Raw genomic sequence first — 24,142 nt, forward strand, 5'->3', positions numbered from 1 at the left:
CAACCGAAAGAGTCACATTTCCTGTACATTCATTATTTCTAATTTTTAGAAGAGTGAGTACAGAGTCAATATAGACTCAAATGCACAAGTTAATTAGGTGCCTCTGACCCTTCCATTTGAATGCATGTGTACTCCAAGGGAACTAGGCTACATCTGTGGTTGACTGGTTTAAAATTAATTCATTAAGACCCTGGTTCAGAAAGAGTTAGTTCATGTCATGAGCCATCTCTTTAGACTCTCAGCTGCTATTGCAAATAGTCTTGACACCACAAGAATTTTAAGTTTTTGGTTCAAAACTCTAAATCTGTGAGGTTATAAATTTGGCAAAACCTGTTCTGCCTTTCCTGTGAATGGAACACCTATTATTTTGAAAGATAAATCCACATAGTTCAATTTACGACTCCTTAGGTTAAATATTAGAGAAGTTATAACAAACTGGAAAATACGTGTAGCAAGTCATTATTTGGTTTATAGGGAAAGACTGTAAATGGGCTCATTTGCCTGGTGTCTTAGAAAGCTTTTGTTTTTTGGTCTATGAGCCCTGGTCCTACTGTCAATCAGGCGACAAGAGTCCTCAGAACTGTTCAGTGTAATGAGTCACTTGAGGCTGACTTTCAGACTGTGATCCTAAAATTAAAACCAAGCCAAAACTGTACAAGTTCCAAGGCACCTCTCTATGCTGCACGCCCCTTCCTCAATTACACTGATGCGCCACTTTACAAATTTTATCTAATCAACTAACGTTTTAAGGATCAGAGAATTCAACAAGAATAACAATATGGCGACGATTTAGTCTTTTCCCCCCATCATAAAAACACCAACGTCTTTTTGGTCTCCATTCAGGTCCAGACATTTCACCAATTTGCTAGTCATTAAAAAGATATTTTTATACCCAGCCTGTAATATTATCCTCTTCAGTGATTATGATAGCTCCCAACAGAATTCCAGACCTGAAAATGAAGGCTAGGAAGCTGAACTGCAATTATACTTTAAATAATTCCACAAAAGTAGAACCGCTGTTAAATAATTTATGGTCTTTGATCTTGTTGCAGATCTACCAAAATCTTCACATCACTTAAACTAAATATTTTCAAACAGAAAAGGGACGGTTACTTTCCCCTCTACCACCCACTCACCCCCAGCTGAAGATACATCAATAAAGCTTCCAGATGTTTGTCTTGTTGAGAAGTCGGACCTCAGGAGGAGCACTGCTGCCAGGCTTAGGGAACCTACGAGCATCAAACGCTTGACCTGGCATTTGACTCCCTGTGCTCAATCTGAATAGCTCTAAAAGTAAACCTGGGAGGAGGTGAGAGAATACATAACTTTTGATTAAATTTATCTGAATTTGTGCAAGAATTATACCCAGGGCTCTCAAACTTCAGCATGCCTCAGAACCACCTGCAGGGCTTGTTAAAGCAGACTGCCTGGCTCCAGCCCTAGCATTTCTGATGCAGGTATCTGGGGTGGGGCCCAGGAATTTGCCCTTCTAACAAGTTCTCAGGTGAGACTGATGTCACTGGTTTGGGCACTGCATTTAAAGAACCTGTAAGTTAAACCCACAGCTTGTTTCCTTGGACACAGTTAAATTGTGACCTGAAGGATGCTGAGTTCTTAGATTCCATCAGAGCTGTCTTGGGAAACAAGCGTGAGGAGGAAAAGGGGGCAGGCCTAGGTCTCTCTGAGGCCACACCTACAGCTCATTTCAAGGAAGCAACCCCCTCTTAAGGAGCCTCTGTCTTCACAGTGAGCCCTCAACCCATGATTAGGGGAGGAACAGTGTTCTTCGCTGAGAAGGGAGGCGGCCTGGGAATGCAGAAGTTTTAGCACCTGAGAGCAAAGGGACCAAATTCTTAAAGATACCATATTCATGGGGAAAAATCTCACTTCACTTGAAAAACAAGAGAAAGAAAAAAAAACCAAAACAAAACACAGAAATAACAGCTCATAATGGTATAGCTTTTCCATCCTCTGTAACCATATCTTTTATCCTCACACAACTTCTTAACTGCCATATACTTCAGCTATTTAACATTGACGAATTCAGTTTGGGTTCTCTTCACCTGACAATTGAGGCCAGACCCTATTTGATAATTCACATGACAGCGATGGTTGCATGAAATTTGTTTGCTGGATTTGCTTTCTTTAAATAAAATTTGGAGGAAGAGGGTGGGGGGTGTCAAAGAGATTATCAAGATATTGTTTAGCTTTACAAATAAAGAGAACTCAAACCAGATGAAATTTCACAGGCTCTCTGCTGATATGTTTACAAAGTCTGCACTAAGGAATCCTAGCGAAGGGCCAAGTGATGATAGTACTGTTCCCTGATAATCCCCCTCAGTAATTATCCCCACTTTTGCCTCAGGGATCTAGAGAACTCAGGCTGAAGCAGGTGCGTTGTCTTATAGTAATTTCTCAGATAACTGCAGCTGAACAGAATTTAAAAAAAAAACTATTAGAACAGAAAATATTGAAAGAAGGAATATTACAACTGTTCACTTACAGGCAAACTTTAAAGGTAGCCTCAGCCTTGGGTAGAGAAAAAAGGTACCTGAACTGTATGGGGTTTGTTTTTATCACGCAGGAAGTGTCACATTTTAGCATTTCCAAATAAAAACTACAGAGAAACATGGGAAGGCTATGAAGCTTAGCTGGTAAGAGTAATAATATCAAACAGTTATACTGAGCACACAGTCTGGCCTTCATAACAATACCACCAAGAAGTGCAGGCCTGGAGAGGTTGGGTAACCAGCCAGAGGTCACATGGTGAGTGGCAGTACTGGTCACCAGCCTGACCTGTGTCTGTCTGACTCCAAAGCCCTTGCTAGGCCAGAGAGATGAACTTGCAAAATAAAACATTTGTTTTCTAAAATCAGTGTGTTGCTATCTGGAAGGAGGGTGAGAAGAAGCTAATGGAATATTCATTTGTCCTACCACTATGTACACAGGTGGAAGATATAAAGCAGGAGCTCCAGTCGCTGTGGAGAGCAAACACCAGGGGTAGGTGCAGGGGAGCTACACCTACAGACTTCAGAACCTAGGACCGGCCCCTTCCCCTTTGCTGTCATTTGAGCAGTCATTGTCTATGAGTTTTCCTTGTGTTGTTCCATCTGCGAAAGGAGCTAGGAGCTCTGCAAACCACCTACTAAACATCTTGACTTCCTTGTGATCTTAGAAACTTCTTTTCCAGGCCATGATAATCCACAGTGAGAAATCACTCATTTTATTAAAACACCAAATTCTCTTGCACAGTAATTCTGATCTTTTTTCAACAGGCAGAAAATGTACTTCTCATATTACAGATACACTATAGCCAAAGTTCCCAAATGTCCTCCAGCCTGTTCCCCTGTCTCAGTAGGTGACACCACTCAGTTTCTCAAGCCATAAACATAAACCAGCTTTTTCCTTCCTCTGACCCCCTTCCTCTGCATCTGACCCACCAGACACTCTTAAAAACTATCTCCAGACTGCATCTCAATCCCTTCCACTCATATCCATGGCCACCTCCCAAATCCAGGTTACTGTCACCTCTCACCTGGACAAGTCCAATCACCTCCTAATTGGTTTTCACGCAACACCAGGGGCATCATTTTCTACCCATCCTTCAAAAAATTATTTTTTTAATAATCCAACAGGTACATAAATGCACTATAGGAGGTGAAAAAGACCCCCAAAGATATCAACCTCTTAACCCTGGGCCTGAGAATGTGACCTTATTTTGAAAAAGAGTCCTTGCAGGTGTGATTAGGGGTCTTGAAATGAGGAGAGGATCCTGAATGATTTGAGTGGGTCTTAAATACCATCCCAACTGTCCCTGTTAGAGAAAAGCAGAGAGATTAGACACAGAGAAATGGGAAAGGCAATGGGATCCTAGAGGCAGAGCCTGGACTGGTACAAACACAAGCAAGGGAAGGCTGGCGGCCACGAGGAGGAGAAGCAGACAGAGGACAGATTCTCCCTGGAGACACACCTCTGCCAACACCTCGCTGTCAGCTCATGGAACTGATTTCAGATTTCTGGCCTCCAGAACTGTAAGAGAATAAATGTGTATTGTTCTAAGCTGCCAAGTTTGTGGTACTTTGCTACAACAGTCTCAGGAAACTAATACATGCACTATCTATGCAAAACTCAAAGCTTACAGATAAGGTTTATTTATTTATTTATTTTTGTCTTTTTATGGCCACACCCACAGCATATGAAGGTTCCTAGACTAGGGGTCCAATTAAATGAGTTACAGCTGCCGGCCTACGCCACAGCAACTTGGAATCCAAGCAGCATCTGTGACCCACATCACAGCTCATGGCAACGCCAGATCCTTAACTCATGATTGAGGCCAAGGACTGAACCCGGGTCCTCACAGATACTAGTCAGATTCATTTCCACTGTGCCATGACAGAAACTCCCAGATAAGGTTTAAACACTTCTTGACTATCTCCTTCATCCTGGGGACCCACTGTCATAAGTTTTGGGTTTTTATCAGTGCAGTCGTTTTTCTACACATTCATATGCAAGGATGCACTAAAGAAAGAGACCATTTATTTTTATGTTTTCATGAATCCCAAAGTGCTCTCCCCAAATTTATGGCAGTTTTGTCTGCTTTTGAACTTGACATAAGTGGAGTAATTTATGTTCCTTTACTTCTTTCACTTGCCATTATATTTCTGAGACTCATTTGTATGGTTACAAGCAGGAATTTACTGGGTTTTTTCTCTACTGTAGTGTATTCCATTGCTAGAAAACACCATACTTTATTTACCCACTTATATCCAGACTCATCTTAGGAAAGAGTAGTTCCATTGAAACACTCCCTGCTGGGAGCCCTCTGCTGGCTTCCTGCTGTAGTTGTGGTATGTCAGACTCTTCCCAATGCCTCTGTTGCCTCTCCCATTTCATTTTACCCCCCTCTTCCTGAAGCACAGGCTTTCTCTGGGTTCCTTGAGCATACCAAACTCACTTCTACCTTAGGACTCTTGCCATTGCCTGTCCCTGGACCATTGCATCTGCTATTTGCATCCCTGGCTCCTTTTCATTCAAATCTTATCAAATCTTATCTGTGCGGCCTTCTTTGACCACACAATCTGAATTAGCCCCATCCCCACTTATTTGATCCCATTCGCCCCTGTTTTATTTTCCTTAATGCATCTCTCCATACCTGCATTTGCCTTGGACGTCTGCCTCCCCATCTACTGTGTCTCCCTAAATTGCAGCTCAGTGAGGGCATGAACCCAGCTCACCCACCACTCTGTCAACTAGAACACTGCCCAGCAAGGACTGGATGTCTGGCGTATATTTGCTGAATGGATGACTGAGTAAATGAGGCTGCAAAGAAATGAGTATCTTGAGAGTAGGTTAGAGCTAACCAAAATTCATGTACTCATTCCTTCCTTCCACACACATGATCACATGAAAAGCCCTGAGTTGGTACAGGAGACGAGAAAACACAGTTTGCTCTAGACAACAACTTCTTCAGCAGGCTTGGTCAGTGAGGACTACTCCTCAGAAAGTGAGGAGCTGTGAGGGCAGTTACTGAAATGGGGTTTTAACCTCCTCTCTAACTGTATGCTTCTCCTCTCTCCTGGATTTTCAAGCAGGGTGGAGTGTGTGTTCGCGGGGTGACTAAGCCACTAGCCTATTATTAGTGGAGCAGGGGTGCTGGTTACTGGGCCTCTCCTTAGCCAGGTGGGGAGGATCTAGCCAAGCCTGTCAGATGATCTGGGCAGGATTCCAACAGGTGGAGAGGCTGTCCCCCAACTAGGCCTGCTCTGAGAGAACAAAACATCCCAGAGATGCCAACAACCAGTGTGAGGGCTCAAAAATAAAACACAATAAAAAATCATGTGCCTTACACTTCACTTCACAAACTTTCTGAGCCTCTTACTACACCTCATGAATTTGATTTCAAAATTCACCTATTTTCATTGCAGATGTGTGGCATTCATAATTTCTTCTAGACAGTCCATTTTTTAGACTGTATTTCTTCATTTTCTAGGGTCAGAAAACACAATAACTGAAACCTGCGCAGGAGAAAACTATGGCAGGTAATTTTAGTGGTGTCTTGTGTTCCCTTCCTCGGCAGTGCTTCCCCGTGTTCATCAAAAAGTTCTCAACTGTTAGAATTCATCTCTTTTAACATTAACTTCAAAACCTCCAACACCAAATGAACACGACAAAGCAAAGCCAAGAGGAGGAGGGGGTTATAAAACGTATTAACTATGGGACTCTAGGGGGGTTGGTGACTCAGGAAGCATGGACAGCATGGCCTCTTGTACCTAAACCACCAATCTGAGGTCAGATCACAGCGGGCAGTAGCACTTGTACACACACACCTAAAGGGAGCTGGGGTATTAAGTAGGGGTGGGAGCCTTGTGGGGTATTTGCATTGCAGATGAAGGAAGCTTGGGACTAGTCTTTCCAGTGCAACTTACAATAACATGTAGAAGGCAGCAGCCGACAGTATGGCCACTTTTACCAGATTTACTCTGTGTCTGAGAGTCACAAATGTAATTCCCCATGGGCACCATAAGAAGCTTAATGAGTTAAGTTGGCTAGGTCAGGACCATACTGACTAGGAGAGCTGATGTCCCTCCAAAGAGGACTGGGGAGACCATGACCATACTGGTCCCTGAATTGCTAGACTGTCCGAATTTCCAAGAGAAGTCAGAAAAGCAGGAGGTTTCTGAAAAATCTAGTTCCAAATGTTGGCAACACACCTGAACCCCTTTCTCCGCATTCTGTGGATCGCACTAATCATATCTGTGAACTAAATATGGCTTGTGAGCCATCAGTTTGCAAGCTCTCGCTGGACAGCAGTAGCTTCGGTGGCATCATTAGTTTGATATCTCACATCCACATGATCCTTTTCTTATAACAAATATTTTGAAATTTCTTATAAAATAAAATTTACAATAAATAACCTACCTATATACCTAATTCAAACATGTAAATACAATGTCCTATTATCATGTAAAGGAGAAGTAAAAGGTGGGTTTTTTTTTTTTAATACCAAAAAAAAGTGTATTTCATCATGTAACTTCTGGAACATAACTGCCTTGGAAGGCATAGTTACATCATCAGATGCTTGCCTCTTTTGGGCAAATTGCTAAGAATGCAACTACTTCAAATGTAGAGTAATACAGTATGTTGGTTAATCATGTGCAAGTGTCTTATCTACATGAACGTCCAGCGGGATATTTATAAGCCACACAGAATGTGGGGCAGTTCTCTGTAGCATAAGACTGTCCTTGCATTGCTGCCCCTGCCCATCGATCATTGTGACAACCAAAAAGTGCTCCTACAAGACTCCAAATGTCCCTTAGAGGGCAGTGCCACCCACGTTAAGAAACACTGACACAGACTGACCAACTGTGGGTTGTCAACTGAATGACCTCGGACAGTCTGCTTAGCATTCTTGAGTTTCCTCATCTGTCAAATGGGGAAACAGTGACACCTACTTCATATATAGTTCTGTGGAAATTTAATACATTAATAGCTGTAAATCTATAATCAAGCTCCAAGCAACTATTATCTTTTAGTGTCATTAACAGGTTGGTATCAGATGGTAACTGCTCTGGGTCCTCATTCGTCAATGGTAAGCTACTGCTATTTCCACATGTTCTTTTCTAGTTTGCGAAGGAAGCACAGAGAAAGAGGCATGTCCTACAGGGATATAAAGCCTCATCCATGACGCTGGACAAAGTTTTCTACCATTTGGTTGACTCTAATTCTACTTAGAAGAAGCCACAAAGATACCAATTTCTTAATTTTTTTTCCTAAGCTGCTTCTGCTTCAGCACTTTCTGATTTTACTATATCGGAAAATATAAGGTAATGTTGTTACCATATTGTGTGTGATAAATTTGGTTCATGGTCTCTTCGGGTTAAGAACCCAAGTGTTATTCTTTTCCTATTAGTCCATGGTACCTAATACGGGACAAAAGACAGTGATGGTTCTCACCTAACACATGGCAGCCTCAAACTGGTGGGAATCACCTATCTATCTATCTGCCTATCTATCTAAACCTGAAGCTCAAGGCTTCTATTTCTCATCCTTCCCAAGATGTCCACACATTCCTTGGGGTTTATGCTGCCACTTCGGGTCTGAGTGCCAGCTCCTGTGGGCCCATTGTCCTTAATCTCACAGCAGCAGGGCCTCCACAGCTGTCCTCTTTCCCCATGCTTTGTATCAACCCTGATAAGAGAACTCAGTAAGGTTCTTGCTACAAAACTGAAACAACCACCAAAGCCACTTTCCTGAAGAATGTATACTCACTGAGGAGTTTACTGAAGATTTGCAGTGATATGGAGTGCTTACAGCACAGTACTGCAAAATAATGTACATTTTAACGTTAGACTCCTATTTCTTTTGAAGGGTTTTTTGACCACTCTGTCAATAAATCTCTTGTCACACTGCATGACCCTCCTCTGTCCTCCCAGTCTCCCTGACTTCTTACAAACAAAACAAAACCAAACCTTTGATTTTGGCAGAAAATTTCACTCTCTATTGTCTCAGCCCCTAAGCTGGACTTGGGCAACACCCAAAGCCTCCGCACACCCTGCAACATCTGCTCTAGGCCCCAGAGCTTCCAGCCTCCATTAGGACCAGCTAGGGGGAGACATAGTCTCATATTCCTGACCCCACTGGTACAAATTACGCCACCCTTCTCAAAACAAAGAAGAGGCTAAAGCCAGCACTGGCTTTAAATAATTTTCACCTCTGTTTTCTAGGACAGATGTCACTGAGGCACACTGGCTTGACCTCAGAAGATGACCAGACAGAGCCTCTGTAGGTCTTCACTGAGGGATCTTTGTGTAGAAGCTCCTCTAGGTTCTGACAACATGACAAGCCATTACCTAACCATTAGCTCCAGGTAATAACTCCATGCTTGATTTGTGGGCAGAATTCCCAATCTGCCCCTGCTGCCACCTTGAGAAGGCACTGCTAGGGAGCCAGGCCCTGACACTATGCCTCAGGTTGTCACTGGGTAGAGAGAGGAGAGACTAGCTGAGCTCAGAAGCGCTAGGATTGCAAACCATCACGTGATCAAGTGCAGCCAAAGGCTGAGAGGTGCTAAGTATGTTCCAATAAATACCAGCAAAAATAACTTATTTCAAGATCTCATAAGGATGTCTATATTTTCAACATTCCTGTTATTTCCTGTGAGGAACTGAAATCTACCAAAGTAGGTGTGCCAAACTAGGGTAAAAGGCAGCAAACTCAAATATTAACATATTCAGTGACATCACCAACTGAAATGCACTTTTTCCCAAGGTGCCATACCTTGGTTCAGTTAGTATTGACCACATACATTTTCTCATATCATTGAACCAGACAAATCCAAAACAACAAAATATCCTTTGAGCTAAGCCCAACACAAACCAGTGGTTCATTTAGTTTAACGCACAGATTTTCAGATTAAGAACAACAAAAACAAGCTACCAAACAAAAACCATCTGATGCTGAAATATTTTTCCTCTCTAGATTAAAAGCTAAGTAAATATACATATTTTCTCCTCACTTAAGTTCTGTGATCCAGTGATTAAAAGAGCAAAATAAGAGAATAATTTCCCTGGTCTATAAAAGGTTAATTAATCATAACTCAAAGGTTTTTTCTCTTCCTTACTACTTACCAAAAAGAGAAGGAAAGGGACAACTTTAAAACTAATTCGAATATGGGGGCTACAGATACACATAATGAAAAATCTGAGGCAGAAACCCAAAATAAATAGACACAATTTAAAAAACTAGACAGAATTTAGGGAAAAAAAATCTCTTCCAACCCCGTGTTCATTCTTAGTAGCACAAGAGATACTTTATATTTTCTTGGCCATGTTTAAGCAATTCAAGCACTATTGCTATAACTTTTTTTGTCACTTCATAAGCTTTATTTTATAGTTTTAACTTTTAAAAGAACTTTATTCATCACCCCAACTCAAAACCTAGTAGGCATATTTTAAGTATGCTGCCACCAAGTGGCAGTCCTGCTACCTGATTCAAAAACAAAAACCTTTGGCTTTACCTGCCATTCAGAAGTAGATCTCTACTAACACCTTTCTCTTTATAGACGTTTTAGGTCTCTTTACTAACTTATTTTCCTACCACTGATACATCGAAACCAGCTACACTTGCAGTCACCTAATATATTTCCTTGTCCTCTAGCATAAAATCCTTTGGAATGAAAATTCTAAGTAGAAACAGAATTGTCTTCCATGGCTAACAATAGCCATGTTTAAATCAATAATCTCAAAGATTACAGAGCAACTTTTTTTGTACTATTTATGGCTGCATGTGTGGCATATGGAAGTTCCCAGGATAGGGGGGGTCGAATCGGAGAGGTAGTTGTGGCCTATGCCACAGCCACAGCAACAATGGATCGAAACACATCTGCAACTTATGCAGAAGCTTGCAACAACTGATCCTTAACCCTCTGAGCAAGGCCAGGGATTGAACCTGCATCAACGTTGGGTCCTTAACCCACTGAACCACAACAGAAACTCCTAGAGCAACTTTTAAAGAAGTGAACATCTACAACTAAATGCCCTTTTCACTAATTCTTAGCCTTTCTTTTACATTGCCTTATCTGAATTGCTAAGCTTTGGCATCGAACTCCCCTCTTGGCAATTTGTTTAAAACTTCTGAGTCCTCTCAGATCCAAATAGGCTTCTAGGCTTTGCTAACATCCATATATTCTCTTTCTGTATCACTAACAGATATTCTAGGTGCCTCGTCCAGGCTGTTGGAATGAATTCAGGGCTCAAAGCCTATTCTTCCTTTCTTTTCACATGACAACGGAGAATACATAAGCCTTCTTTTTCTATTTCTCTACAACTACAAGTAGCTAAGTTTCCACTTTATTCATTTGTGTCCCAACTTTCCTAATTCCCAAGCAGCTATTTCCAATAAGAGCATCTGGCAGAACTTGTTAAGACTAATTTCTAGAGAACTTAATTAGTTACATCAAGCTCTCAGCTACCCTAGCAATATACTCAGATCTTTCAGCCTGGTAAACTGTCTCAATGATACTTAAAAAGAGAAAGCCTTAGAAACTGTTTTCTGAAGGCATTTATATCCCTTACACAGAGAAGACATCCTTTACCATGAAACATTATGTAATTTTTTAAAAGAGACTTAAACTGGTGTCACATCAGGAAGAAGATTCCATCCTGCCTGGGGGCACATTTTACAATCCATTCAAACTCTAAACAACTGTATACACAACTTTGGAAAAACGTGACAATGGGATCATCTTAAAAGTAATAAAAAATCGGCCGGACAGGTTCCATTTTTCTAATGCACAAATCTAAACCTCTCTTTTTCCTCTTCGCCTTCACCCCTCCCCCACTTCCTCTTCTGCCTCTCTTTCCTCAGTTTCTCATAAACCTCTCCTTTCTTGGTTTAGCCTTTTCTCAGCACTGGGCTTTGCCAACACTTCTGCTGATGGGGCTCAGCACCCAGCCTGCTTCCAGGCCTCGTCCCAGGAGAGAAGCACTCCCACACATGCATCTCCTAAAATCCCTGCCTGTTCCCAGCACTTCCAGCCAGCCCCCACTGGTAGTCCTGCTGGGTGAGAAACAAGTCCACTGAAATACAAATACATCTTTTTACTGCAGAAGAATAAAGGTTTTATTCACCCACCAACATTGAAAATATTGATATTTTTCTCTCCCTCTCTCCTTCACTGCCATTTCCATGAATCCAGAAGCCAGGAAGACTACCTCTGATATAAACTCCACCTCTCTGGAGTTTTGTGCCTGTTAAGTTAGGAGACTGAACTAGTCGAACTGAAAGGCACTTTCCAGCTTAAAAGAAAAGATGCTACTAGGCTTACGGTGGCTCCGAGGTGCAATGGATAATGCACTGGAGTTCTAGTCACAAAAAGATGCCATCCTTGACAAAATAAACTCAAATAACTTCTGGTTACAAATGATAATACTTAACAGAACATTATTTATGGGTGGTCTGCTATGCACCAGACACTAATACACTCTATCATCCCCACAATAGTTAACTTCGGTTTTTGCCAGCTGAGGCCAAAACACTTGCACTATCTCATTTGGCCTCTCGACGACATTATGACATATGTAATAAATATAAGTTATCTTTCTTCAAATGAGGAAATCAAGGCACAGAGAGAATGAAACACTTGTTCCAGGTCACACTGTTAATAAGTGGTCAAGACAGTCCAACTCCAGTAGGCAAGGTGTTAATCACTACACGAAGAACAACTCTGAAAGATAGTATTATTATTACCACCTCATGGTGAATAAACAATCATATGCTGAATCACCTCCCAGACAATATCAAGTCATTAAACTAAAACATGCAGCAGTTCTCACTGATTGGTTCTTAAAACTGAGAGCATCGTGATCATGTATAAACTTATATCCACATAGAAATGTTAGGAAAAGAGAAACAGAAGTGCCTTATGCAAATATCCCATCAACAGAATGTTTTACACAGATTAAGACTTTGTAACAGACATGTCATAACATGTTAATGTTATAACATTGAATGTAAAAATGGGCTATATCATTTATTTCTAGACATTCTTTTTACCAATCTGCTTGCGCTTTACTCATATTTTACTCTACCTTGTAAAACAAATTTTCTATATTCTGTGGCTGATCTTTCCAAAATCTGAGGTTTTTAAAGTAAGACCTTATTTTGATATCTGTTGTTTCTACTGGCTCTTGCTAATGGTGTCTTATTTCTTTGTATGTTTAAGGATTTTTTACTATAAAGAGCTAATTACCCTTAGAATTTTACCTGTAAAAACTCTTTCAGACCCAAGACAGATGTGGATTCCTCAAAAAGGTATTAGTCTTTGCTTCTGTCAGTGAGGGGGGACATTACCAATACTGGAAATTTATCAGCTTGAGATATTTTAGGCCACCCAGGTGGTGGCTTATGGCTATCAATTTTCAAGGACTATTTTTTCTCCCATTAGCTCACTGCCAAAGTAGAGACAATTTTCCTTGAGGTCCGCGAGAGAACAGAGGGCTTCTTAATTTTATTTTCAATTCACCCTTGCACTGTGGGTGTAGCCCCATGGAGTCAGAGCTACATCAGTCCTTCTCAACTTTCACTGCACTCTGAACTGACCCAAGGAGCCGTCAAAAATACTGATGCCTGGGTCCCACTCTCAGAGACCTGGATGAAATTGGTCTGTGGTGTGCTCTGGGTGTGGATTTTTAAAGCTCCCAAGGCTGATCCTAATGTAAGGGTCTAACTTAATGAGCCTGAGTAGTGAGGCAGACATTGATACTTGGCAGCCCGAAGTCATTGGCAATCCCCTTCTCCCTTGCCACTTCTCTCCATAAAGAGTGGAAGGAGAAGTGACTCATTTTCTCAACTCTCATTTAAGTTAAAAGGTGACCGTGTGCCCCAAGTGTGGGCTGAGGGTCAGGTGTCTGCTGGATCAGAGGAAGAGGCTTTTTTTCTGATAAAAAGAGACAGCTGTGCTCCTGTGCGTCTCCTGGCTTCACCCTCTTCTGCCTTGAACAACCATGATCTGGGCAGGAATCATAAGAGAAAGGCCAAGCACAAGGACTTCAGAGGGGTCAGCCTTGACATTGTTGAGCCTTTGAATCAACTTGAGCAACCACCTGCTTCTGACTTTCTTGTTACTGGAGAAAAACAAACTCCTAATTTGCTTACACCATCAAAACCCAGCTTTCTGAGCATGAAGATGGACACAATCCTAACTGACAGAAAGAGATCCTCTCTATTTTCTTTTGCTCCAATCTTCAGAGGAGACGCTAAAAGACTAAATACTTTTATGTAAAAATGACAGGTTTATTTACAGAGTGATGAGTCTGCCTGGGAAAGAATTTAAGAGTGGCTTACTTGAAGGTGTGGTCTCCTCTAATTAAAACCTCTCATAGACCATCCCACCTGTTGAAACACCCATGATGTAAGAAGAAGGGGCTTTCACTGAATGATTTCTGGAAACTCTTCTTCCGTAATTCCTTTTCAGAATTATACAACATTAAGATTAAAGACAGGCTTTAGAGAAAAAGTACACCCTCCATTCCTAACCCACCCAGCCCTCCCAACCTTGGGTGACTACCCTGCGAGGAATAACTGGGTGTACTCATGGCTGGTTCTGGCAGCTCCCTCTGGACTGCGAAGCCAGTGGCTCCTCCTGCCCTCAGCAGTCTCATCTGCCCACTAAGTCCCCATGAGCTATCAGTACAGGTAGGTCACTCCTCTGAGCAGCTGGCATAGGCTGTAAGATGTCTCTCCTCTCTGGCAGGGCACCCTCTTGATAGCAAAAGCCCTCATTTTCATACTCTTGGTAAAAGGCTCCCAATTCCCCCAAATATTTATAAAAAGTGATGGAAACAGGAGAGCAGGGTTCCTCTCCAGGAGCATGACTCATAGAGTGTCCAGCTGTGCCCGATCGCCTGCAGGCCTCTCCACGAGATGGCAAATGAAAGCAACGGCACTTATCCCACTGATGACCCTCTGCCTGTACATTCCCGCATGTATCACACAACATGCATAGCTCTTTCCTGGGTCTTCACTCCACACTAGAATAAAAGGTTTCGGCACTGATTCAGGCTTCTCTCTCTCCCCTCTCCCCCTCTTCTCTTGTGATCTCTATCAGGCTAGTCACTCAACCTCCACCGCAAAATAATATACTATCTTGGACTTCCCCTACTCAAAACAGTCTAAAGGCTCTCCCATACTTATGAAATTTAAAATGCATGAACCGGCTCAGAAGGCTCATCACATACTGTGAACTCAAATAACTTTCCCATCATTATTCCCCCACTACTCTGTGCAGCACTGGTATCATATTGTTTTATCTCCCAATTTATAAACACGTTTTGAACATCCCAACAAGATTCCTGAAGTCAAGATACAGTGTGATATTTGATAAAACTTGTTTACTTATTGGAATTACCTGGGCAATTGTTTACAGTTTCCCAGGATTTGCTCCAAGAAAACTTGACCCTTTAGCTCTAGGTTTGGGGATTTGCCTTTTCACAAGTATAAAATGCGATTTTATCAGATTAATAAATTTTGGAAGTATGATGGCTAGTAAAGAGAAAGAAACAGCCTTCTCCTATCACGTTCTGTGCAAAGCCTACCTGTCCTTCAAAGCCTAACTCCGACTTCTCATTGCTGAAGTGAAGTCCATTCTGGCTGCAGTGTTCTCACCTTGCCTTCTGCTCACTCTCACTTGGCACAAGGCAGTCTTTCCTATGGCCCATGCTGCAATTTAACTCTCATGTGAGATTAAGAGCCTTATCTCGAGATTAAGAGCCTTATCTCATTAACGCAAGAGATACCTGTGGGGGGTGCTTTCAAAGTGCAGATGTCCAGGAGGCTTTGCTCCTATTGATTTTATCCAGAAGATAGAGGGTAATGCCCAGGCAACAGCATTTTGAAAAAGCTTCCCAGATTATTGAGGTGAGGGTCCACCCCTCTTTTACTCTAGCTCACACTAACTTCTTCAGGAATCCTGCAGCTGACCATACCATGAGATCTCTGAAGGCAAAGACAGTGTCTGACACCTCTTTCTCATTTTCACCTGGTTTATACCATCACTTTGAATTCAGTCAAATGAGTGTTCAATCAAGATGCATGGACTGTTTGAAATGCTGACTGATGATCAATTGAAAAGGGTGAAAAAAAATGGCCTCTGCAGTGGCCAAGAACTAATTTTCATTCAGCTTCTATTCCTAGTCCATGCACACTATACCTATTTACTATAAATTCTGAAATGTCTCACGCATCTAGTTGTTCCCCATGTGGGAATGACACTCAAAACACCAGTAAGAGGTGTCATATACATCAGGAAGATAGATGGCCTCTCACTTTTCCCAGAGCACACACCGAGGGCTCCCTTACCCATCCCAAGTGTCACTTATATGGAATATCTGAAGCCATGTCTAGAGGCACTGTCAACATGAACCTCCAACTGCCATGGAGCTCTCTCAGGGGCTGCTCTGACATCCTTCAATGTAATGACCATGTTTAATGTAATGATCTTACATTAAAACAGGTGCTATCCAGCAAGTGACAAAACCAGCAAAGAGCAGTGCATCACGGGGGTCAGTCTAGCAATGAAAATAATATGGCAGCCCAGACGGTGTACTCTATAATTTTGACACTGTAGGAAAGTCTTTGTATGCTAAAAATCTCCTCTCCTGGATGGCCAAGGAATCTGTTGCAGCAGTTCCATAAAATGTAGTGTGTTGTTAACAAACAGCAATCAGGCATTGACAGGACATGGTGATTGATTTGCCATGTTGGTTTCAGTTACCCATCAGGGCTCTGACAGAAAGGAATGTAAGACAGGTAAGTTTTGATTGATGAGGAGATACTGGTAAGGGGGGTAGGGCTAATTATGGCATGCCAGTGAAGGTCCTGGCTGGCAAGAATATGAAAAGGCTGAGAACCAGAAAGAGCTAGGGAAGGGGAGGAGGGGGTAATGAAAGAAAGTGATTAAAGAGCCGGAGGGACATGAGGCTGACTCTGAGTGTCATCATTCCAAAAGGATGGGGAACATGGAGGTATGCTGTTTGGGATTATGAAAGTAGTAGTCTAGGAAACTATGTGAATCTAAGTCCCACGATGTAAAGGGACCATATCTGTAAACCTCCAGATAGGAATAAAGTCTGATTCTTGTTTGTAAACTATTGGTTTAACTCACATACACAGATCACCCAACACAGATGAGGGGCACCCAGGGACCTGCTTACTTCACTTCAATTGATAGTATTCACTCCTCTGGACTCCTAGGACAGACTTAGTGTAAAGAGACCCTCTCATAATTGAACTGTTCCTTAGTGGAGCCACATAAACAACTCAACCTCCCACTGAGCTGAACTTGCATCACTTATGGAACTACTTATGCAGAAACAAATTGTTTCTCACTATTTTTAGAAAATAAGAAAACCTGAAAGGCCAACAAAATAAAGAAAGAAGGAAACAGAGAGAGGAGCTGCAAAGACAAAGAGAAGAAGGAAGGGAGGAGGGAGGGAAGGGAAATGGAGGGAGGGAGGGGAGAGAGAGCAGGGAAGGGATCCAGTGCTTCAGTCATAGTATTCCCAGGGGAGGGGGGTACCTAAGCGGAGGAAAAATTGATAGCAAGAGCCAAGAGGTAAAAAAACAAAGATGGATGCAGTCTTTCCTACGGCCACTCTAAAACTCTGCTGTTTGTCAGCTGCTGCCAGGGCACTATTCTGTCAGCAAAGGCTTTGAGTTGATATGCTAGAAATTTTCCTGGGCCACTGGAAATTAATGATTCCAGAAGTAGTCCATGTTTTAACACAAACCAGAATTCTCTGTGAATTCTAACTTCCCTATCAAAAGAGGATCCTTTGTAAGCTACTGTATTTTTGTGCCTATATCAGGCCTCTGCCAAAAAGAGGCAGAGTGAGTTAAGAACTCTGCAGGTGTAAAAAACTTGGGGCCTCTGAGGGCCATTTCTGCGGGGATGGGGAGGGACACTCCTAGGGGATAAGAAAGGACTGAGGTTTTAATTACCTGTATTTATATTTCTATAAGGGGTTCTAATTGTGCTAATCTCTCATTGTAGTAACCTCTGCAACTCTTGTCCTTAAGGATACTTGTCCTTCACAGTCTATTTACTCTCACTGAGCACACACATTTTGAGGTTTAAGTCCTGGAAATTAAGGGTAAAATTGAAAAAGCAAGTTGGGGTGTTGATTTTATCCAGAAGCTGGAATATCCATAAACACAATGAAATGGTTCTATGAATGCTCTTCAGAGTCATCAGATGTGATTCTGAGTCCAGGCTCGTGGTTAAGCAGCTATGTAACAGGGAAAGTTCTAAAAGACAAAATACAGCTAAGCCTCAGTTCTTCAAATGCACAATGAGAATAATCAAGAGCTACCTTACAGGGCTGGTTTGAGGACTTGATAACTTAAGTGATATTTACTAGATATTGATTACATGGTAACTACTAAGTCTTGTCAAGTCCTGGAAGACCCTGGGGTGCCCTGGGCCAGGAGTCCAAAAGCCTCCATTCTATGACCAGCTCTGCCATGAAATAGCCAGGTGGCCTTTGTTTTCTCTACTGGTTGTAGTTTCCTCATTTATTAAATGAAAGTCTTCAACTAGTTGATGCTAGACTAGCAACTGGGAATACACTGATTCTCTTGTGGAATATATAATTTTTGAAAGAAATGGGAGAGAATTATGATCACCATAGAGAGGTCATGTGAGGGATGCAGTAACACTTGGAATCTCAAATAAAGATGATCTTGATGACCTTATTCAAGGCTCAATCACATAACGGTCAGACACCCCTAACCTTTGCCCAAGGGGAGAAATCTAAAAGTGGCATTTCTATAATGTGAACTCTAGGTCCAACTGGCCTTCTGGACACCCCCACCCCTGCCCCAAACAATACATAATTGCTAAAATCTTGACACACGCCTACCTGACCCCCATCTTCCACCCTTCCCTCATCCCTTTACCAAGAAGCCACAAACTTCTGCAGAACTGGTTTGGTGAAGTTGTTGAGTGCAGAAGTTCACTCCATCAACACTAGATGGTTCAAGGAAAATACTCAGCATTAGGTGGGAAGTAAAGACACTTAATAAAAGAACGTGATTTGGACAGAATTTCAAGATAGACACAAACATCATATGTCTCACTGATGAGAAAGGAATGAAGTCAGAATCCCTCTGGGTGTGGCAGCATAAGGAAGGAGGCACAGACACTTTCTCTGTGACTAAGAGCTCTCAAAAAGCTAATACGAGGGTGTAATCCTGAAAGTGGATTCTTCAGACCTGAAGTGTAGATGCTTAGTAGATGACTACTAGACAGTATTAGAGCCTGAGATTTGGATCTCTCTACAAAAGGTATGCAAGGGGAGGGAGTTCAGAAGTGATAATTTTGAAAGCATTCAAGAAACATGTAATGAAAGTATATCTTGATATGTATTCTTACTTGTTTTAATCTTCCTGGCCATGCTAACAATTAAAGATCAAGAACTGGCACGTAATTTACAAGTTAATCTGTCTAAATCCTTGCCTCTCTGTAGGCAGTGTTTCACCCTCATTTACCCATGAAAAATAACACCCTGAAAACATTAAGTTGAAGGTACATGGTCACATCTGTAGTTAACAATCAAAGGCAGGGGCGAGTGGAAGGTACTAGAGTTGGTGTCTTAAAAGAGCTCTCAATTCCTGGAGACCTCATAGAATTCTAAAATCACCTGAAAGAATTTCTATCAGTTTAGTTCTTCCAAGCACTAGTCTAGATCACTGCCTCTCAAACTTGAGCATGCATCAGTCACCTGAAGAACCAGTGAAAACATAGATTTCTGAGCCCCAACCCTGGAGATTCCAACTCAGTAGATCTGGGTTGGAGACTAAGAATTTGCAGTTCCAGCAATTTCCCAAGTAATGCTGAGGCGGTAGACTTGGGAATGGACTAGATCATTCCTTGGAGTCCATTTCCCGAGATCGTTTCTTGGGGTCTGATTTTTGTGCCTGGTAGGCTGCCTCAGTCCAATTTATTCTATTCAGGAGGGGGCAACTTGAGGTTGAGGAATGTGGTATAAATTTCTGTGGCCAGTACAAAGAGGTCCATGGAGGATTTCCCGTCGTGGTTCGGTGGTTGGTGAATCTGACTAGGAACCATGAGGTTGTGGGTTCGATCCCTGGCCTTGCTCAGTGGGTTAAGGATCCGGCATGCCATGAGCTGTGGTGTGGGTTGCAGGTGCGGCTCAGATCCCGAGTTGCTGTGGCTGTGGTGTAGGCCAGTGGCTACAGCTCCAGTTCAACCCCTAGCCTGGGAACCTCCATATGCCACAGGAGCAGCCCAAGAAATGGCAAAAAGACAAAAAAAAAAAAAAAAGAGGTCCATGGAGTGATGGTGTAAAGCAGAGTCAAGAAAAAAATTCAATTCAAACATACCAGCCAAAGAGCTGAGAAAATGATGCGTGTGTTTATCTGTTTTTCAAACTCCAAAAAGTCTAAAAATAGGCTTTGCTTTAACCTGCACTGAATCCTATGAGACATGGAGTAGGTACTCATATCTTAAAAATAATCCATGGTTTCTATAAATGTGTTCTTCTTCCCTCCTTTCCTTCCTTTTTTCCATCTGGAATCACTGAATTAAAAAAAAAAAAAACTTAATTCAATTGGCAAAATACAAATTAGAAATAACGTCAAGGCTACTTACTCTAGAGGCCACCGTCCTGTTTTTCCTGAGCTTTTTCCCAATGAAAAGGAATGGAGGTCCATCTTGGAATTGTCCCAGCACCCTTTACAATGGTAAACTCCTGTGGCTCTGGCCCCAACTCCACTCTGTCATTAAGTAGGGCTTTAGGGTCTGGCCAGCACAAAGACAAGGACAGTTATGAAAGTCAGGGTGGGGGAATCATCCATCTCGCTGTCAATGGCATGCATCACTCCAATGCTTCAAGCCCTATATACACACATCATTTTGGGTGATTTATGGCCCTAATTAGATCCCAGTGGCAGTATTCCATCAGCTAACAATGCATAGCCTAATCACCTTTTCTTCATACAAATGATTTCCTTAACTTTGCATGCATAACTTAACAGCTTTTATTTTAAAAACTCATGTTAACAGCTTTCCTGTGGTAACCAGTAGGGGTGCTATGATAAGAATCTAATTTGCTGTAAAAATGACTCATTTGTCAAATAAGCATTAAAATAATTGTTCCCCTTTTGACTGTTACCCTGCTGTTTCCAGTCATTTTCCAAAACTAAATTATTTACTCATTTGAAAGTTCAGCTGTGCATATTTTAATTGATATTCCCTCATAGGACTCATATTGTTAATGACAATAATTAACCCGAAAAGGCTGCTAAATAATTATGCTAGAAAGATATGAAGTATTTGCACAGAAAGTAAAATCAGCATTTGAAAAACTATCAAAATGTAAAACTTTCATATTTTATGGCAAAGCACAGTAATAGTTCATAATCAAATTAAAGAGAGAAAGGGAAAATGTAGATTATATGATTTGATGCAGAATACTTTATGTTTTCAATACAGAAAAGTAGTCTAGCTAACAAGATTACTCTGTCATCTCAGTAAGCTCCCAACATTACTATTCTAGCTGGCAATATAAACTGCTCTCCAGCACTTAGTATGGCTTGGAAAGGGAGCAACCAGCTCTTAATAATAATAATACCTAACACATATTCACTGCCTATTAGATAAATCTCCCTGTGATTAAACTCAACAAACCCCACACACTTCCAACAGAGACATAAGCACTAGACATATCGCCACCCTTCCCCAAGAATGCAGCTGGCTCTCCTTTTGCCAAGAAGTTCTCAGCAGAAGTAGCAAGTCCTTACGCTCTGGGATCCAAAGCGAGCTGCTGTCTCCAGATCCTTGTCAAATGAGGCAATGAAGGAACCACAGAGAGTCTTAGACTTATTTAGATATGATCTTCCCTGGCCAGTCTACCAGGCTTCCAGTTCCTGGAATCCCACAAGGCTGACATTCCCATGGAGATGACTAGACATTTACCCAAATGGACAGTTAGGATTGCCACATCTCATCTACTATCCTAGCCTAATAGGAGTCTTGAAGGTCAGGACCTGGCCATGTACACTCCACAAACACTTTTGAACTAAAGCAGAAATCAGTTTTATAAAATAAAGGTACGAAAGTGCTAGAAATTCACTTAAGGGTATATTGGTATATCTCCCATATGGCAAGAGCAGCCAAAAAGGGCATCAAGAAAGGCCTCTGTACTAGGACTGGGAGTTTGGAGTTACTAGATGCCAACTTTTGCATCTGGAGTGGATAAACAATGAGATCCTGCTGTATCTTGTCACTTGTGATGGAATATGATGGAGGATAATGTGAGAAAAAGAATGTATATACATATGTATGACTGGTTCACTTTGCTGTATAGTAGAAATCGACAGAACACTGTAAATCAACTATAATGGAAAAAAATAAATACCTTAATAAAAATGGAAGGCCTCTGTTATTGTTTCAATTTTATTTTTACCTTACAGCTGATACCACTGATAGCAAAATGATGCTATAAGAAAAGTGATGTTAATACTTGGTATTTACATAGTTCTATTTATTTTTGCTCACAGGTGCAAAGACTAATGCTAATAAGAGGCAGAAAAATAACTTAATGAATGCATGGCCATACCAAACTTCCAGAAGCACTGCACACATGGAACAAATGGACAGGTGAATATGGTGCTAATAATTGTCATCAAATAAAACTCCAACTTGCACAAAGTATAAAATTTGATTTTAATATGTAACTAGGTTGTTCATTTGTTGTTATCTATATCATTTCATCAATACTCATTCTTTACAAAAACATATAGCAGCTATTCTGTGCTTAGCACTGGCAATATAATGGTCACAGGATAACCAGGGGCCCTACCCTATAAGTTGCTTACATTCTAGCAGTTAACCAAAGGACATGCAAACTTATTTCTAGTCAAGATGGTGAAGATTAACAACATTTTAATGCAATCCCTCTCTCCAAATCTGCAGAAATAATACAAAGCCATAAATGAACTCAAGAATTAAGTATTCCTGAACCAGAAATACAAAGAGATGAAGTTGGCTGGAGCAACTAGCCAAATGGGCTCCAGGTCTGGAAGCAAACATTGGAGCCAGAAATTCAGTTCCATATTAAAAAAAGAGGCTGAAATTAGGTCTGAGCTGAAGTTACCCCAATGATAAAATGAACTGAGATTGGAGGTAGGAGACTACTGCCTATTTTGCCTAGCTCTATGGCTATGGACTTCAGTAGGAGGGTAGAGGCATATTCAGCTTCACAAATAAGAACTGAGCTAAATAAGCCATCCACCAACTCAGTTCCTGGATCTGCCACATTCACAATATTAACTTAAGGAGAAGTATTAAATGTTATTATTATAAGATCTGATCCTGAACTTGGGACAGAGGGAACAAAGGGTAGTAAGGTAGAGGCAACCACAAACCTACTAGACAAGGAAAGGTGATCACTGAAGGAAAGAAAATGTATTTGCAGGGGGCCATTCAAAAGAAACTTACATAACAAAATTCCAAAACATAAGAGATAATCTAGTGCTAAATACATCAGAAAAAATTAGCACTAGAAAGGTGGATTTATTCCCAAGTTGATTATATAGAACATCATGACAAAGATTTTAAGGTAGGTAGATTTAAGGTATTCAATTGAAAATGAAATAATAGTCTTTGAAAGACAGGAAAAAATTGTGAAACAAGAAACAGGCAGAAATAATATAAGAATATTTGAGTCTGAAAAATAAATAAGTAGAAATCTTGGCAATTAAAATATAATCACTAGTATTATTAAAGAAATTCATATAGATAAATTAAAAATCTAGACCTGACACAATCAAGAACAGAATTCTAGAATGAGAAGATATTATGGAGGAATGTGTGCAGAACAAAGCACAGAGAGACTAAGGTAACAACATGAAAGAACAGTCATGAGATACCAATTCTCAACTGAGATGCACCAACGTAGGGGTTAGCAAACTATGACCGAGTCAGATACAGCATTTTGCCTTTGAGACAAATATGATTTTTACAGTTATTAATGTTTGGGGAAAAATCAAAAGAAAATATATTTTGGTGCATGAAAATTCAATTTTCAAGTATTCATAAGTCAAGTTTTATTGTAACACAACCACAATAATAATTGCTAATATGAGAAAGAGAAGAACAGGTGAAGAGCACATAACATTTGAGGGCTTGGTAAGTCAGGGAAGTTTTCTCACTTAGGAAAGATCTTAAAAATCTTAAGATGACTGGGAGTTAGATGGACGAGGGTGATGAAACACAGAAGAGAGAATTCTAAGCAAAAGGTATATCATATGCAAAGGCCAGAAAGTAGGAGGGTGCACAAAATTTCAAAAAGTGTGTGCAGCTGGCAAGTAGAGGCTTAGGTGGGGAAGAGCAGGTTCGTAACAAATGAAGCTAGAAAGGCAAACCTGAGCTAGACCATTATGCACCATGTATTTTTTATTTTATTTTGTCTTTTTATGGCCATACCCACGGCGTATAGAAGTTCCCAGGCTAGGGGAAGAATTGGAGCTGTAGCCGCTGGCCTACACCACAGCCACAGCAATGCCAGATCCAAGTCACGTGTGCGATCTACACCACAGCTAACAGCAATACCGGATCCTTAAC

The sequence above is a fragment of the Phacochoerus africanus genome, chromosome 5 (genome assembly GCF_016906955.1).
Source record: "Phacochoerus africanus isolate WHEZ1 chromosome 5, ROS_Pafr_v1, whole genome shotgun sequence".
In the NCBI taxonomy this organism is placed as follows: domain Eukaryota; kingdom Metazoa; phylum Chordata; class Mammalia; order Artiodactyla; family Suidae; genus Phacochoerus; species Phacochoerus africanus.